Genomic DNA, 15,574 nt, shown 5'->3' with positions numbered 1-15,574 from the left:
TGATTGAATTATGAAGGCAAATTTCTTATGAATGGTTCAGCACCATCCCCTTGTAGCATCCTCACAATCATGAGTGACTTCTCATGAGATCTAGTCACTGAAAACTCTACATCACCTCCCTACCCTCTGTGTTTTCCTCTTGCCATGTGAGACAACTTACTCTTTCTTTACCTTCCACGATGATAGATAGATGTCTGAGGCCTCCCAGAAGCAGAAGCCACTGTGCTTCCTGTCCACTCTGCAGAACCATGAGTCAATTCAACCTCTTTTTCAAAACAAATCATACAGAAAATGGCAAATGAGGATTGGAGCATTGCTATAAAGATACCCAAGAACGTGGAAGCAGCTTTGGAACCATGTAATGGGCAGAGGTTGGAAGAGTTTGGAGGGCTCAAAAGAAGACAGATAGATGGGAAAATTTTTGGACCATCATAGAGACTGGTTAAATGGTTTTGACAGAAATCCTGACGGAAACATGGACAGTGAAGGCCAGGCCGAGGAGGTCTCAGATATAAGAAGATTTCTGGAAAATGTCTTCCTTTTGGATATGGAAAGCTTATACAATGCCTGTACCATCATTGTGCCTTAGAAGCAGTGAATTCCCTTTCTATTTCCGAGGCTCATAGGCAAAAGTGACTGTTGCCTTGACTCAGATGAGACTTTGGACTTTGTAACTTTGAGTTACTGCTGAAATGAACTGATGCTGAAATGAGTTAAGACTTATGCTGGAAAGGCAGGATTATATTTTGCAATGTGAGAAGGACATGAGATTTGTGGGATCAGGGACTATTCTGTCCCTGTGTCCCTACCAAAACTCATGCGGAATTCTATTCCCTAATGTTAGAGGTGGGGCCTAGGTGGCAAAAGATTTAGTCCTAAAAGGGTGGGGGTGGATCATTCACGAATGATGAAGCACCATCTCCTTGATGCTGTCCTGAGAGTGAGTGAGTGCTCATGTGATCTGGTTGTTTAACAGGCTGTGTAACCTCTGTCCTCATTCTGTGTTCCTTCTACTCCTGCCTTAGGAGACATCTCGTCGTCCCTTGGCTTTATGATATAATTAGGAGGCTTCCTGATTCCTTCCAGAAACAGAAGACACTAAGCTTCCTTCACAGCCTGCAGAATCACAAGTCAATTAAACCTCTTTTATTTACAATAATACAGAAAAGTAGAACTGCCGAGAGGAGCTGTGAGATGTCTTCAAGGCCTTTTTCCCTTTGTCTTGGCTATTAGCACAGGGCTTTTTTATGTGCAAATTTCTGAAGTCTTCTTCAATTTTTCCCCTTAAATTGGGTTTTGCGTTATTACTACATAGCCAGCCTACTATACAGATACCTGAAAAAGTAGAAGCAGGCTCATAGTGGCTAGCAAACAAAGATTGGAAGGGTTTGGAGGGATTAGAGCATGACAGAAAAATGAGGGACTGGGAGGGAGTGATTTATAGATGGGCGGGGGGTGTGGAAGGAAATAGGGGTGGGTAGGTTGGGAAGGAATAGGCTGGCTGTAGGATGGTTTCGAGGGTGGTGGGTAGTAGGAAGGGGTAGAAGCCTGCTGCAGAGGCAAAGCCTCATGGGAAACCCTTACTAGGGCAGTGCACCTGTGGCTTTGCAGGTTTGGGCCCCCATTGCCACTGTCAAGGACTCGACTAGTGTTCAGTGCCTGTAGCTTTTCCACACTGAGGGTGCAAGCTGTTGGTGGGACTATGATTCTGGGGGTTGGAGGGTGGTAGCCACCTGCGTGGGGGCTCCAAGTCCATATTTTCCTTCAGCACTGCCCTAGTAGAAGTTTACCAAGAACCCTGCCTCTGCAGCAGGCTTCTGCCTGGAAACAGCAGGGGGTGGGGGTGGCAGGCATATCCTTCACCAATGGTTAAGCACCATCTTCTTGATGATGTCCTCGTGACAGTGTGTTCCCATGAGATCTGGTTATATAACAGACTGTGGCACCTCTTTCCTCTCTCAGTCTTGCTTCTACTCCTGCCATATGTAGCATGTCCTTGCTCCTAGGCCTTCTGGTATGATTGGGAGGTTTCCTGAGTCCTCCCAGAAGCAGAAGCCACTATGCTTCCTTTACGGCCTGCTGAATCATGAGCCAGTTAAACCTCTTTTCTTTATGATCATATGGAAAATTAGTGCTGTAAAGTGGAGCCATGAAATGCCTTCAAGGCCCTTTCCTTTTTGTCTTGGCAACCAGCATTCAGCTTCTTTTCATGCAAATATTTGAAGCCTTTGTGAATTTTCCCCCTGAAAATGGACTTTTCTTCTTTTATTACATTGCCAGGCTGTGACAAAGAGAACTGACAATGTCGCAGCAGGTTCAGAAGTAGGTAAAAGACAAAGGTCGGGAGAGTTGGGAAAGCTTAGAAGACAGCAAGATGAGAAAAAGTTTGGACCACTGTAGAGAATTGTTAAATACTTGTGATCAGAAGGCTGACAAAAGGATAAACACTTTTGTCATCTGAGACTTAAAAGGTCTCAGATGAAAATGAGGAATTTCCTGTTAAGCCAAGGTTACATTTTATTGGCCTTAGCAAAGAACGTGGCTGCGTGGTGACCCTGCCCTGGAGATCTGTGAACTATGAACTTGGGGGTGGTGATTCAGGATGTAGCTGGTGGAATGAACATCTAGGCAGCATAGCATAAGAGGTGTCCTGTCTGCATTGAACAGCCTGTGTTCTTATGTGTTACCTAAGAAATGACTTCAAGATGGAACTTCTATTTAAATGAGAAGTGGAGACCTAAAGTTTGGAAAATTTTCAGCGTGGCCAAGTGTTCAAAAAGAAAAGCTGATTTTGAGTGGGAAAATTCAAGAAACCTCAGGGTATGTGCATAAAAAAGAGCCCAGTGCAAATAGCCAAGACAATGGGAAAAAGGCCTTGAAGGCCTCTCAGAGCTGCAGCAGCCCTTGCTGTCACAGGCCCTGGGGCCTAGGAGAGAAGAATGGTTTCCTGGAAAAGCTCCATGCTGCTGTGCGCACCCTCAGGACACTGCTGGCTGCATCCCTGCAGCCCCAGCTCCAGCCATGGCTGAAAGATGCACAGGTACAGCTTGGGTCACTGCTTCAGAGGTGGCTTCAAGCCTTGATGGTTTCCATATAATATGAAGCCAGCAGGTGCTTACAGCAAGAACAGAGGCTTGGGAGCCCCCATCTAGACTCCAGAAGATGTACAGAAAATCCTGGATGTCTAGGAAGAAGCTTTTCCGTGAGGCAGAGCCTCATGAGAAACCTCTACTAGGGGAGCCAAGAAGAGACATATAAGGTTGAAGTACCCACACAGGGAGGCATCATCCTCCCAACCCCAGATTCATAGACCCACAAACAGCTTGCACCCTCAGTGTGGAAAAGCTACAGGCACTCAACACCAGCCCTATCCATGAGAGCAGCCACAGAGGCTGAACACTGCAAAGCCACAGGTGCAGATCTGCCCAAAGCCTTGGGAGCGCAGCCATCACACCCCCGTGCAATGGATGTGGGATAGGGATTCTAAATGGATGATTTGGAAGCTGTAGGATTGAGTGACTGCCCTGCTGGAGTTTGGACATTTATTTATCCTATGAGTCCCATCTGTGTTTTGTGCTTCTTTCTAGCAATTTTGTTTTCTGTCGGCTGGGAATGCTTACCCATTGCCTGTATAATCATTGTACCTTGGAAGTAGTTAACTTGCTTTATAATTCAGTGGCTCATGGGCAGAAGGGACTGCAGACTTGTCTTAGATAAGACTTTGGGCTTTGGACATTTGAGTAAATGCTGGAATGAGTTAAGATTTGGGGAACGATACGGAAGGCATCATTGTATTTTGCAATGTGAGAAAGACATGAGATTTGGGGGACCAGGGGCAGAATAATATGATTTGTCTCTATGTCTCTCCCAAAACTCATGTGGAATGTAATGGAAAATGTTAAAGGTGGGGACTGGTGGAAGGTGATATAATCATGGTGGAGAGTGGAGTTTCCATGGGGAAGGGTGGGGAGAGTTGGGGGGTATTGGAGTGGGGAGAGTTGGGGGGGATGGTGGTGGGGTTACAGGTGAAAGTCAGGGGTGGGGTGGATCCTTCACAAATGGTTAAACACCATGTCCTTGATGCTGTCCTTCTGATAGTGAGTTCTCTTCACGATTTTGGAGCTGTGAGATTGAATGAACACTGGCCTGCTGGGTTTTGGGTGTCCATTGTGCCTGTGGTCCCATTTGTGTTATTTTTCTTGGAAATTTCTTCCCTTTGGATTGAGGACACTTACCCAATACCTGTACCGTCATTGTACCTTGAAAGAAACGAATGCACTTTTAACTTCAGTGACTCATAGGCAGAACAGACTGTGGCCTTGTCTCAGATGAGACTTTGAACTTTTTACATTTGAGTTAATGTGGGAATGAGTTAAGGCTTTTGGAAACATTTGAAAAGGCATTGTGTTTTACTCTGTGAGAAGGACATGAGATTTTGGGGGCTCAAGATCAACATAATATGATTTGGCTGTGTGCCCCTAGAAATACTCATGTGGAATTGTAATCCCAAATGTTGGAAGTGGGGTCTGGTGGGAGATTATACAATCATGGATAGGAGGGGTAGGGTGGAAGGAAAAGGGTGGGTAAGGTGGGGAAAAGTAGGCTGCCTGTAGGGTGGTGCGAGGGTGGTGGGTGATAGGAAGGGGAAGGAGCCTGCTGCAGAGGCAGAGGCTGATGGGAAAGCTCTACCAGGGCAGTGCACCTGTGGTTTTTCAGCTTTAGCCCCCATGGCTGCTCTCATGGTCTGGGCTGGTATTGAGTGCCTGTAGCTTCTCCATACTGAGGGTGGGAATTGTTGGTATGTCTATGGGTCTGGGGTCTAGAGGATGGTGACCTCCTGCATGGCAACTCAAAGCCCTTATTTTCCTTCTGCACTGCCATATTACAGGATTTCCAAGAGGCTCTGCCTCTGCAGCGTTTCTGTCTGGAAGCAGTAGGGGATGGAGGTGTGTTGCGGGGCAGATCCTTCACCATCTTATGGTGCTAAACAGCACCATCTTCTTGATGCAAATGTCCTGATAGTGCGTTCTCATGAGATCTGGTTTTATAACAGGGTGTGGCACCTATATCCTCTCTCAGGCTTGCTCCTACTCCTGCTCTATGAAACATTTCATTGCTGCTTTCCTTCTGGTATGATTGGGAGGCTTCCTGAGTCCTCCCAGAAGCAGAAGCCACTATGCTTTCTTTACAGCCTGTAGAACCATGAGCCAATTGAACCCCTTTTCATTACGATCACACAGAAAATAAGTACTGCCAAGTGGATCTATGAAATATCTTCAATGACTTTTCCCCCATCGTCTTGGCTGTTAGCACTGGAATTCTTTTTAACGCAAACATCTGCAGCCTTCTTGAAGTTTCCCCTGAAATTGAACTTCTTTTCTTCTACATTGCCACGCTGCAACAAAGAAAGCTGAACAGGTTAAGAAGTGGGTAACAGCCGGAGGTTGGAGAGTTTGGAGAGCTTGAAAGAAGACAGGAAGATGAGGGAAAATTTGGACCATTGTAGATACTTGTTTATCTACATAATAGCACACCTATTGGTGGGTCTATGACTCTGGTGTCTGGAGGATGGTGGTGTCCTGCTTGGGGGCCCCAAGCCCATGTTCTCCTTCTGCATTGCACTAGTAGAGGTTTTCCAAGAGGCTCTGCCTCTGCCTCAGGCTTCTGCTTCCAAACAGTGGGAGGTGGATATGGGGTGGTGGGTGGATCCTTCACCAGTAGTTAAGCACCATCTTCTTGATGCTGATCTCCTGATGGTGGGTTCTCATGAGATCTAATGGTATAACAGGATATAACACCTCTTTCCTCTCTCTGTCTTGCTTCTACTCCTGCCATATGAAACATTTCATTGCTCCTTGGTCTTCTGATATGATTGGGAGGCTTCCTGAGTCCTCCTAGAAGCAGAAACCATTATGCTTTTTTACAGCCTGAAGAACTGAGTCAATTAAACCTCTTTTCCTTATGTACATACAGAACATTAATGCTGCAAAGTGAAGCTATGAAATGGCTTCTAGACCTTTCCCCCGATCTCTTGGTTATTTGCACTGGGCCTTTTTAACGCGAATATTGGAGACCTTCTAGATGTTTCTCCCTGATAATGGACATTTCTTCTTTTACCACATTGCCAGCCTGCAACAAAGATAGCTGACAATGTAGAAGCAGGTTCCAAATTGGGTAATATCCAGAGCTTAGAGAGTTTGGAGCGCTTGGCAGAAGACAGGAAGATGAGGGAAAGTTTGGGTCATTGCAGAGACTTGTTCAATAGTTGTGATTAAAAGACTGAGAGAAGGATGCACAGTGAAGGCCAGGCTTAGAAGATCTCAGATGAAAAGGAGGAACTTACTGGGAATAGGAGCCAAGGTTTTTTATGTTTTGCCTTAGCAAAGTAATTGGCCACACAGTGACCCTGCCTGGGAGATCTGTGAAACTTTGACCTTGAGGGTGATGTATCTGGTGGAATGATCTTCTAAGCAGCAAAGCTCAAGAGTTGTCCTGCCTACGTTGAACAGCCCATGCTCTTATGTGTGATCAAAGAAATGACCATAAGTTGGAAATTATATTGAAATGAGAAACAGAGCTTAAACTTTTGGAAAATTTGCCAACTGGACAAGTGGTCCAAAAGAAAAGCTGATTTTCAGGGGGAAAATCAAGAGGACTTCACATATTTGCATAAAAAGGGACCCAGTGCTAATAATTCAAGACAATGGGAAAAAGGCCTTGAAGGCATTTCAAAGACCTTTGAAGCAGCCCTTGCTGTCACTGGCCCTGGGGCTTAGGTGAAAAGAATGGTTTCCTGAGCCAGCTCCATGGCCCCACTGCTGTGTGCAGCCTCAGGATACTGTTGCCTGCATCCCTGCAGCTCCAGCTCCAGCTCCAGCCATGGCTGAAAGATGCACAGGTACAGCTTGGGTCACTGCTTCAGGGGTGCAAGCTCCAAGCCTTGGTGGCTTCCACATAGTGTTAAGCCAGCAGGTGCACAGAGCACAAGACTAGAGGCTTCAGAGCCTTCGTCTACACTACAGAGGATGTATCAGAAAGCCTGGGTGTCCAGCGAGAAGCTTTTCCAAGAGGCAGAACCTCATGGTAAACCTCTACTTGGGCAGAACAGAAAGAGAGTATAGGGTTGGAGTCAACACAGAGGGAGGCACCATTTTCCAGACCCCAGTTGCATAGACCCACCAACTGCTCGCGCCCTTAGTGTTGAAAAGCTACAGGCATTCAACACCAGCCCAGCCCATGAGGGCAGCTATAGGGAAAAGATTCTGCGGTGGCACCGCTGCAGAGCTGCCCAAGACCTTGGGATCCCAGCCATCACACCACCATGTGCTCTGGATGTGCACATAGATTCTGAAAAGATGATTTGGAACCGTAGGATGGAATGACTGGCCTGCTGGGTTTTTGACTTGCATCACAGGGTCTGTAAGTTCCATCTGTGTTTTGTCCTTCTTTCTGGCAAATTTCTTCTTTCTGGCTTGGAATGGTTACCCAATCCCTGTACAATCATTGTGCCTTGGAAGTAATTAACTTGCTTTGTATTTCAGAGGCTCAGGGGCAGAAGGGACTGCAGCCTTGTCTCAGAAGAGACTTTGGGCTTTGGACATTTGAGTAAATGCTGGAATGAGTTAAGACTTTGGGGAACTGTAGAGAAGCCATCATTGTATTTTGCAGTATGAGAAGAACATGAGACTGGGGGGCCAAGGGGAGAATGATATGATTTGGCTCTGTGTCCCTACCAAAACTCATGTGGAATTGTAACGGGGAATGTTAAATGTGGGGCTCAGTAGAAGGTGATTTAATCATGATGGACACTGTGGGTGGCAGATCCTTCACAAATGGTTAAATTCTATCTCCTTAATGCAGTCTGTGTGATATTCATGATAAATGAATGCGGTCCTGCTAGGCTTTGGACTCGCATTGGGCCCGTGTCCCAATTGTGTTATTTTTCTGGGAAAATCTTCCCTTTGGATTGAGAAAGCTTACTCAGTGCCTGCACTATCATTGTAACCTGAAAGAAGGGACTTCTCTTTCACATTCAGGGAATTATAGGCAGGAGGGATTGCAGCCTTGTCTTACATGAGACTTGAAGTTAATACATTTAAGTGACTGCTGGATTGATTTAAGACTTTGGGAAACTTTTGAAAATGCATGTTTGTATTTTTTTCTGTGAGAAGGTCATGAGATTTGGGGGTGTCAGGGTCAGAATTACATGGTTTGGCTGAGTTTCCCTAAAAAATTCATGGGGAAGTGTATTCCTGAATGTTGGAGGTGCGGCCTGGTGGGAGGTGATTTAATCATAAACAGGTTAGTAGGGGTGCAAGGAAAAACCAGTGGGTAGGGTGGGGAGGAGTAGGCTGGCAGTAGGGTGGTGAGAGGGTGGTGGGTAGCAGAAAGAGGGAGGAGCCTGCTGCAGAGGCAGAGTCACATGGAAACCTCTACTAGGGCAGTGCACCTGCGGTTTTGCAGGCTTTATCCCCATGGCTGCTTTCATGGGCTTTGCTGCTGTTGAGTGTCTGTAGCTCTTCCATACTGAGATTGCAAGCTCTTGGTGGGTCTATGAATCTGTGATCTGGAGGATAGTAACATCCTGCGTGGAGCATCCAAGCACAAATATATATATATATATATTTGTGTTATATACATATATATTTGTATTACATACATATATATATATTTTTTTTATTCTTTTTCCACTGCCCTAGTAGAGGCTTTCCAAGAGGCTCTGCCTCTGCCTCAGGCTTTTGTTTGGAATCAGTGAGGGGTGGGGGTGGTAGGGGCAGATCTTTCACCAATGGTTAAGCCACATCTTCTTGATGCTGACCTTATGATAAGGAGTTCTCGGGAAATCTGGTTGTATAACAGGGTGTGGCACCTTTTTCCTCTCTCTGTCTTGTTCCCACTTCTGCCATATACAACATCCCATTGCAGCTTGGTCTTCTGGTATGACTGGGAGGCTTCCTGAGTCCTCCCAGAAGCAGGAGCCTCTATGATTTATTTAAAGTTTGCAGAACCATGAACCAGTTCAACCTCTTTTTCTTTCTGATTATACAGAAAATTATTCCTGGGAAATGGAGCTATGAAATGCCTTCAAGTCCTTTTCCCTGTTGTCTTCGCAATCAGCACTCAGCATCTTTTCAGGCAAATATCTGAAGCCTGCATTAATTTTTCTCCTGAAATTGACTTTTCTTGTTTTACCACATTGCCAGGCTGCAACAAACATAGCTGAAAATGTAGAAGCAGGTTGAGAAGTGTGTAACGGCCAGAGGTGGGAGAGTTTGGAGGTCTTTGAAGAAGACAGGAAGATGTGGAAAAGTTTGGATCAGTGTAGAGACTGCATGATGCCCCTAACCTGGAGACCTGTGAAACTTTGAACTTGAGGGTGATCATTTAGAGTGTATCTGGTGGAATGCACTTTTTAGGCAGCAAAGCTCAAGAGGTGTCCTGTCTGTGTCGACCAGCCTGTGGTCTTATATGTGACCCAAGAAATGACGTAAAAGTGAAACTTATATTTAAATGAGAATGAGAGCTTAAAAGTTTGGAAAATTTGCAGGCTGGCCAAGTGGTCAAAAAGAAAAGCTGATTATCAGTGGGAAAGTTCAAGAAGGCTTCAGAAATTTGCGTAAAAAGGAGTTCAGTGCTAATAGCCAATACAATGTTAAAAAGGCCTTGAAGGCATTTCAGAGACTTTTGCAGCAGCCCTTGCTCTCAGGTCACAGGCATGAGGCCTGGGAGAAAATGGTTTCCTTCTCCAGCTCCATGGCCCCGCTGCTGTGTCCATCCTCAGGACACTGCTGCCTGCATCCCTGCAGCTCCAGCTCCAGCTCCAGCCATGACTGAAAGATGCACAGGTACAGATTGGGTCACTGCTTCAGAGGGTACAAGCTGCAAGCCTTGGTGGCTTCCACATTGTGTTAAGCCAGCAGGTGCACAGAGCACAAGATTGGAGGCTGGAGATCCTTCATCTAGACTCCAGAGTATGTATGGAAAAACCTGGGTGTCCGGGTTGAAACTTTTTCAAGAGGAAGAGCCTCATGGGAATCCTTTACTAGGACAATACAGAGGGAATATACAGGGTTGTTACCCCCACACAGGGAGGCACCATTCTGCAAACACCAGATCCATAGACTCACTAACAGCTTGCACCCTCAGTGTGGAAAAGCTACAGGTACTCAACACCAGCCCAGCCCATGAGGGCAACTGTGGGGGTTAGACCCTGCAAAGCCACAGGTGCAGACCCGCCCAAGTACTTGGGAGCCCAGGCCTCACACCCTTGTGCTCTGGATGTGGGATCTGGATTCACAAAAGATGATTTGGAGCTGTTGGGTTCTATGACTGATCTGCTGAGTTTTTGACTTGCATGCGGTCTGTAAGTCCTATCTGTGTTTTGTGCTTCTTTCTGGCAAATTTCTTCCTTTTGGCTGGGAATGCTTACCCAATACCTGTACAATCATTGTACCTTGGAAGTAGTTAGCTTGCTTTGTATTTCTGAGGCTCAGGGCCAGAAGAGACAGCAGCCTTGTCTCAGAATAGACTTTGGGCTTTGGACATTTTGGTAAATTCTGGAATGAGTTAAGATATTGGGCAATTGTAGAGAAGGCATCATTGTATTTTGCAGTGTGGGAAGTACATGAGATATGGGGCTTAGGGTCAGAATAATATGATTTGTCTCTGCATCCCTGCCAAACTCATATGCAATTGTAATGGTGAATGTTAAAGTTGGAGCCTAATGGGAGGTGATGGAATCATGGAGAAGAGTGTGGGTTGGAGGCAGGGGTGTGGGGGGAATGAGGTAATTTATTTTGTGGGTGGGGGTGAAAGATGAGGGTGGGGGTTGGATCCTTCACAAATGGTTAAACATTATCTCCTTAATGCTATGCACATGATACTGAGTTCTGTTGATGACTTTGGAGCTGTGAGATACAGTGAATACTGTCCTGCTGGGTTTTGGATGTACATTGGGCCTATGGGCCCATTTGTGTTATTTTTCTGGGAAATTCCTTCCCTTTGGAATGAGAAAGCTTACCCAGTTCCCGTACCATCATTGTACCATGAAAGAAAAGAACTCCATTTTAAATTCAGGGACTCATCCGCAGAAGGGACTGTAGCCTCGTCTCAGGTGAGACTTTGAGTTTTTTACATTTAGAATGAGTTGAGACTTTTGGAAACTTTTGAAAAGTCATGATTGCATTTTGCTCTGTGATAAGGACTTGAGATTCTGGGATGTCAGTATCAGATTGATATGGTTTGGCTGTGTGTCCCTATGAATCTCATGTGGAATTGTAATCCCTAATGTTGTAGCATGTGACTTAATTATGGGCAGGAGGTTGGTGGTGGTGGAAAGTAAAAGGGATGGGTAGAATTGGGAGGAGTCGGTTGGCAGTATGGTAGAGGGAAGGTGGGGAATAGTAGGAAGGGGGAGTAGACTGCTGCAGAGGCAAAGCCTCATGGAAAACTAGTAGGGCACTGCACCTGTGGCTTTCCAGTGTTTAGCCCCAGCAGCTGCTCTCATGGGCTGGGCTGATGTTGAGTGCCTATAGCTTTTCCACACTGAGGATGTGAGCTGTTGGTGCGTCTGTGACTCTAGGGTCTGGAGGTTGGTGGCCATCTGCATGGGGGCTCCAAGCCCATATTTTCCTTCCACACTTCCCTAGTAGAGGTTTTCCAAGAGGCTCTGTCTCTGTAGCAGGCTTCTGTCTGGAAACAGTGGGAGTTGGGGGTGGGGGCGAATCCTTCACCAATGGTTAAGCACCATCTTCTTGATGCTGTCCTTGTGTAGTGAGTTCTCTTGAGATCTGCTTGCATAATGGGGCATGGCAGCTCTTTTTTCTCTCTATCTTGCTCCTACTCCTGCCACAAGAATCATCTCATTGCCCCATGACAATCTCGTATGATCGGGAGGCTTCCTGAGTCCTCTCAGATGCAGAAGCCACTATGCTTCCTTACAGCCTACAGAATCATGAGCCCAGTCAACCTCTTTTCTTTATGATTATAGGGAAAATTAGTAGTGCAAAGTTGAACCATTAAATGTCTTCAAGGCCTTCTCTATTGTCTTGGCAATCAGCACTCAGCTTCTTTTCATTCAAGTATCTGAAGCCTTCTTGAATTTTCCCCCCTGAAAATGGACTTGTCTTCCTTTACCACGTTGCCAGGCTGCAGCAGACAGCTGATAATGTAGAAGCAGTTTCAGAAGAGGGTAGCAGACAGAGGCCGGGAGAGTTTGGAGGGCTTTGAAGACAGGGAGATGAGGGAAGTTTGGGTCTTTGTAAAGAATTTTTAAATACTTATGATCAGAAGGGTCACAGGAAAATATACAGTAAAGATCAAACTTACAAGGTGTCAGATGAAAATGAAAAATTTGCTGGGAGCAGGAGCCAAGGTTCCTTTTGTTTTGATGTAGCAAAGAACATGGCTCCACAAAAGGAAAAGCTGATTTTCAGTGGAAAACTGAGGAAGCCTTCAGAAATTTGCATAAAAAGGAGCCCAGTGATAAGAGCCAAGACAATAGGGAAAAGGCCTTGAAGGCATTTCAGAGACCTTTGCAGTAGCCCTTGCTGTCACAGGACCTGGAGCCTAGGAGAGGAGAATGATTTCCTGGGCTAGTTCCATGACCTCCCGACCCCCATCTATGAGTAGCCTGAGGACACTGCTGCCTGCAATCCCTGCAGCTCCAGCTCCAGCTCCATCTCTGGCCATGGCTGAAAGATGCACAAGTACAGCTTGGGTCACTGCTTCAGAGGGTGCAGGCTAGAAGCATTGGTATTTTCCTCATAGTGTTAAGCCACTGGGTGGATGAAGCATGAGAGTAGAGCCTCTCTGGAGATTTTGGAAGATGTATGGAAATGCCTGGGTGTCCAGGCAAAAGCATCTCAGAAAGGCAGAGCCTCATAAGAAAGCTCTACTAGGGCAATGCAGAAGGAAAATTTGGAGTTGGAACCCCCACACTGGAGGCCACCATCATGCAGACCCCAGATTGGCAGATCCCCCCCCAACAACTTGTATCCTCAGTGGGGAAAAGTCACAGGCACTCAACAGCAGCCCAGCCCATGATGGCAGCTGTGGGGCATAAACCCTGCAATGCCACAGGTGCAGAGTTGCACAAGGCCTTGGGAACCCAGCCCTCATACCGCTGTGCTCTGCATGTGGGACAAGGTTTCAAAAAGGGTGATTTTGGAGCTGTAGAATTGAATGACTGGCCTTCTCAGTTTGGAGTTTCATGGGGCCCGTAAGTCCTATCTGTGTTTTGTTTTTTTCTGGCAAAATTCTTCCTTCTGGCTGGGAATGGTTACCCAATGCCTGTACAAGCCTTGTACCTTGGAAGTAGTTAACTTGCTTTATATTTCAGAGGCTCACGGGCCTAAGGGACTGTAACCTCGTGTCAGATGAGATTTTAAACTTTCAACATTTTTATAAATGCTTTAATGATAGAAGATTTTAGGGGGCTGTAGGGAAGGCATCATATTTTGCAATGTGAGAAGGACACGAGATTTGGGGAGCCAGGGACAGAATACTACAATTTAGCTCTGTGTCCCTACCAAAACTCATGTGGAATTGTAATCAGAATGTTAAAGGTGGGGCCTGGTGGATGGTGATTTAATCATGGTGGAGAGTGGGGGTTGGAAGGTTGGGGGGTAGGGAGCATGGGGGAATTGTGGTTGGGGTGAGGGGTGAAAATTGGGAGTTGGGGGGCAGATCCTTCACAAATGGTTAAACACCGTCTCCTTACTGCTGTGCTTGTGATAGTGAATTCTCTTCATGATTTTAGAGCTCTGAGATTGAATGAATAGTGGCCTCCTGGGTTTTGGACTTGTTTTGCACCTGTGGTCCGATTTGTGTTATTTTCCTGGGAAATTTCTTCCCTTTGGATTCAAAAACTTACCCAATGCCTGTACCATTATTGTACCTTGAAAGAAAAGAACATCCTTTTAAATTCAGGGACTCACAGGCAAAAGGGACTGTAGACTTGTCTCAGATGAGATGTTGAAATTTTTTACATTTTAGTTAAAGTTGGAATGCGTTAAGACTTTTGGAAACCTTTGAAAAGACATGAATATATTTTGCTCTGTGAGAAGGATGTGAGACTGCAGGGGATCAGGGACCGAATATGATTTGGCTGTGTTTCTTTACCAGAACTCATGTGAACTGTAATCCTTAATTTTGGAGGTGTGGCCTGGCGGGAGGTGATTTAATCATGGATGGGAGAGGGGCAGGAGTGGGAGGAAAAGTCGGGGGCGGGGAGGGTGAGGAGTAGGTTGTTTGTAGGGTGGTGAGAGGGTGGTGGGTAGTAGGAAGGGGGAGTAGTCTGCTGTAGAGACAGAAGCTCATGGAAAGCCTCTACTAGGGCCGTGCACCTGTGGCTTTGCAGGGTGTAGCCCCATGGCTGCTCTCATGGGCTGGGCTAGTGTTGAATGCCTGTAGCTTTTCCAACTGAGAGTGCAAGCTGTTGGTGGGTCTCTGAATCTGCAGTCTGGAGGATGGTGGCCTCCTGTGCTGGGGTTCCAAGCCCGTCTTTTCCTTCTGCCCTGCTCTAGTAGAGGTTCTCCAAGAGGCTCTGCCTCTGCAGGAGGCTTCTGCCTGGAAACAGTGGGCGGTGGTGTGGGTGGAAACTTCACCAATGGTTAGTCTTCTTGATGCTGATCTCCTGATAGTGAGTTCTCATGAGATCTGGGTGTATAACGGGGTATGGCACCTCTTTCCTCTCTGTCCTCCTCCTACTCCTGCCATATGGAACATCTCATTGTCGCTTGGCTTTCTGGTATGATTGTGAGGCTTCCTGAGTCCTCCCAGAAGCAGAAGCCACTATGCTCCCTTTACAGCCTGCAGAACCGTGAGCCAATTAAACCTCTTTTAAAAATAATTTTACAGAAAATTTGTACTGCAGAGTGGAGCCGTGAAATGTCCTCTAGGTTGTTTTCCTCTTTTTTTTTTTTTTTTTTTTTTTTTTTTTACTATTATCATTTGACTTCTTTTATATGTATATATCTGAAGCCTTCTTGAATTTTCCCCCTGAAAATAGACTTTTCTTCTTTTCCCACATTGCCAGGCTGTGACAAAGATAGCTGACAATGTAGAAGGAGGTTCAGAGGTGGGTAACTACCAGACACTGCACAGTTTGGAGGGCTGGGAAGAAGATAGAAAGACGAGGGAAAGTTTGGACTATTGTAGACACATGTTAAATAGTTATAATTAAAAGGATGACCATAGAGACTTGTTAAATAGTTGCAACTCAAAGGGTGACTGAGGGATGGACAAGTGAAGGCCAGGCTTAGAAGGTCTCAGATGAAAATGAGCAACTTACTGGGAACAGGAGCCAAGGTTACTTTTGTTTTGCCTTAGCAAAGAACTTGGCGGGACAGTGCCTTTGCCCTGGAGACCTGTGAAACCTTGAACTTGAGGGTGATGATTTAGGGTATGTCTGGTGATATGAAGTTGTAGGCAGCAAAGCTCAAGACGTGTCCTGTCTGTATCGCACAGCCTGTGGTCTTCTGTGTGACTGAATAAATGCCCTCAAATTGAAACATTTTTTAAATGAGAAGCAGAGTTTTAAAGTTTGGAAAATTTGCAGCCTGGCCAAGTGGTC

Source organism: Macaca thibetana, chromosome 10 (assembly GCF_024542745.1).
Source record: "Macaca thibetana thibetana isolate TM-01 chromosome 10, ASM2454274v1, whole genome shotgun sequence".
Lineage (NCBI taxonomy): Eukaryota > Metazoa > Chordata > Mammalia > Primates > Cercopithecidae > Macaca > Macaca thibetana.
This window is presented reverse-complemented; position numbering follows the sequence as displayed.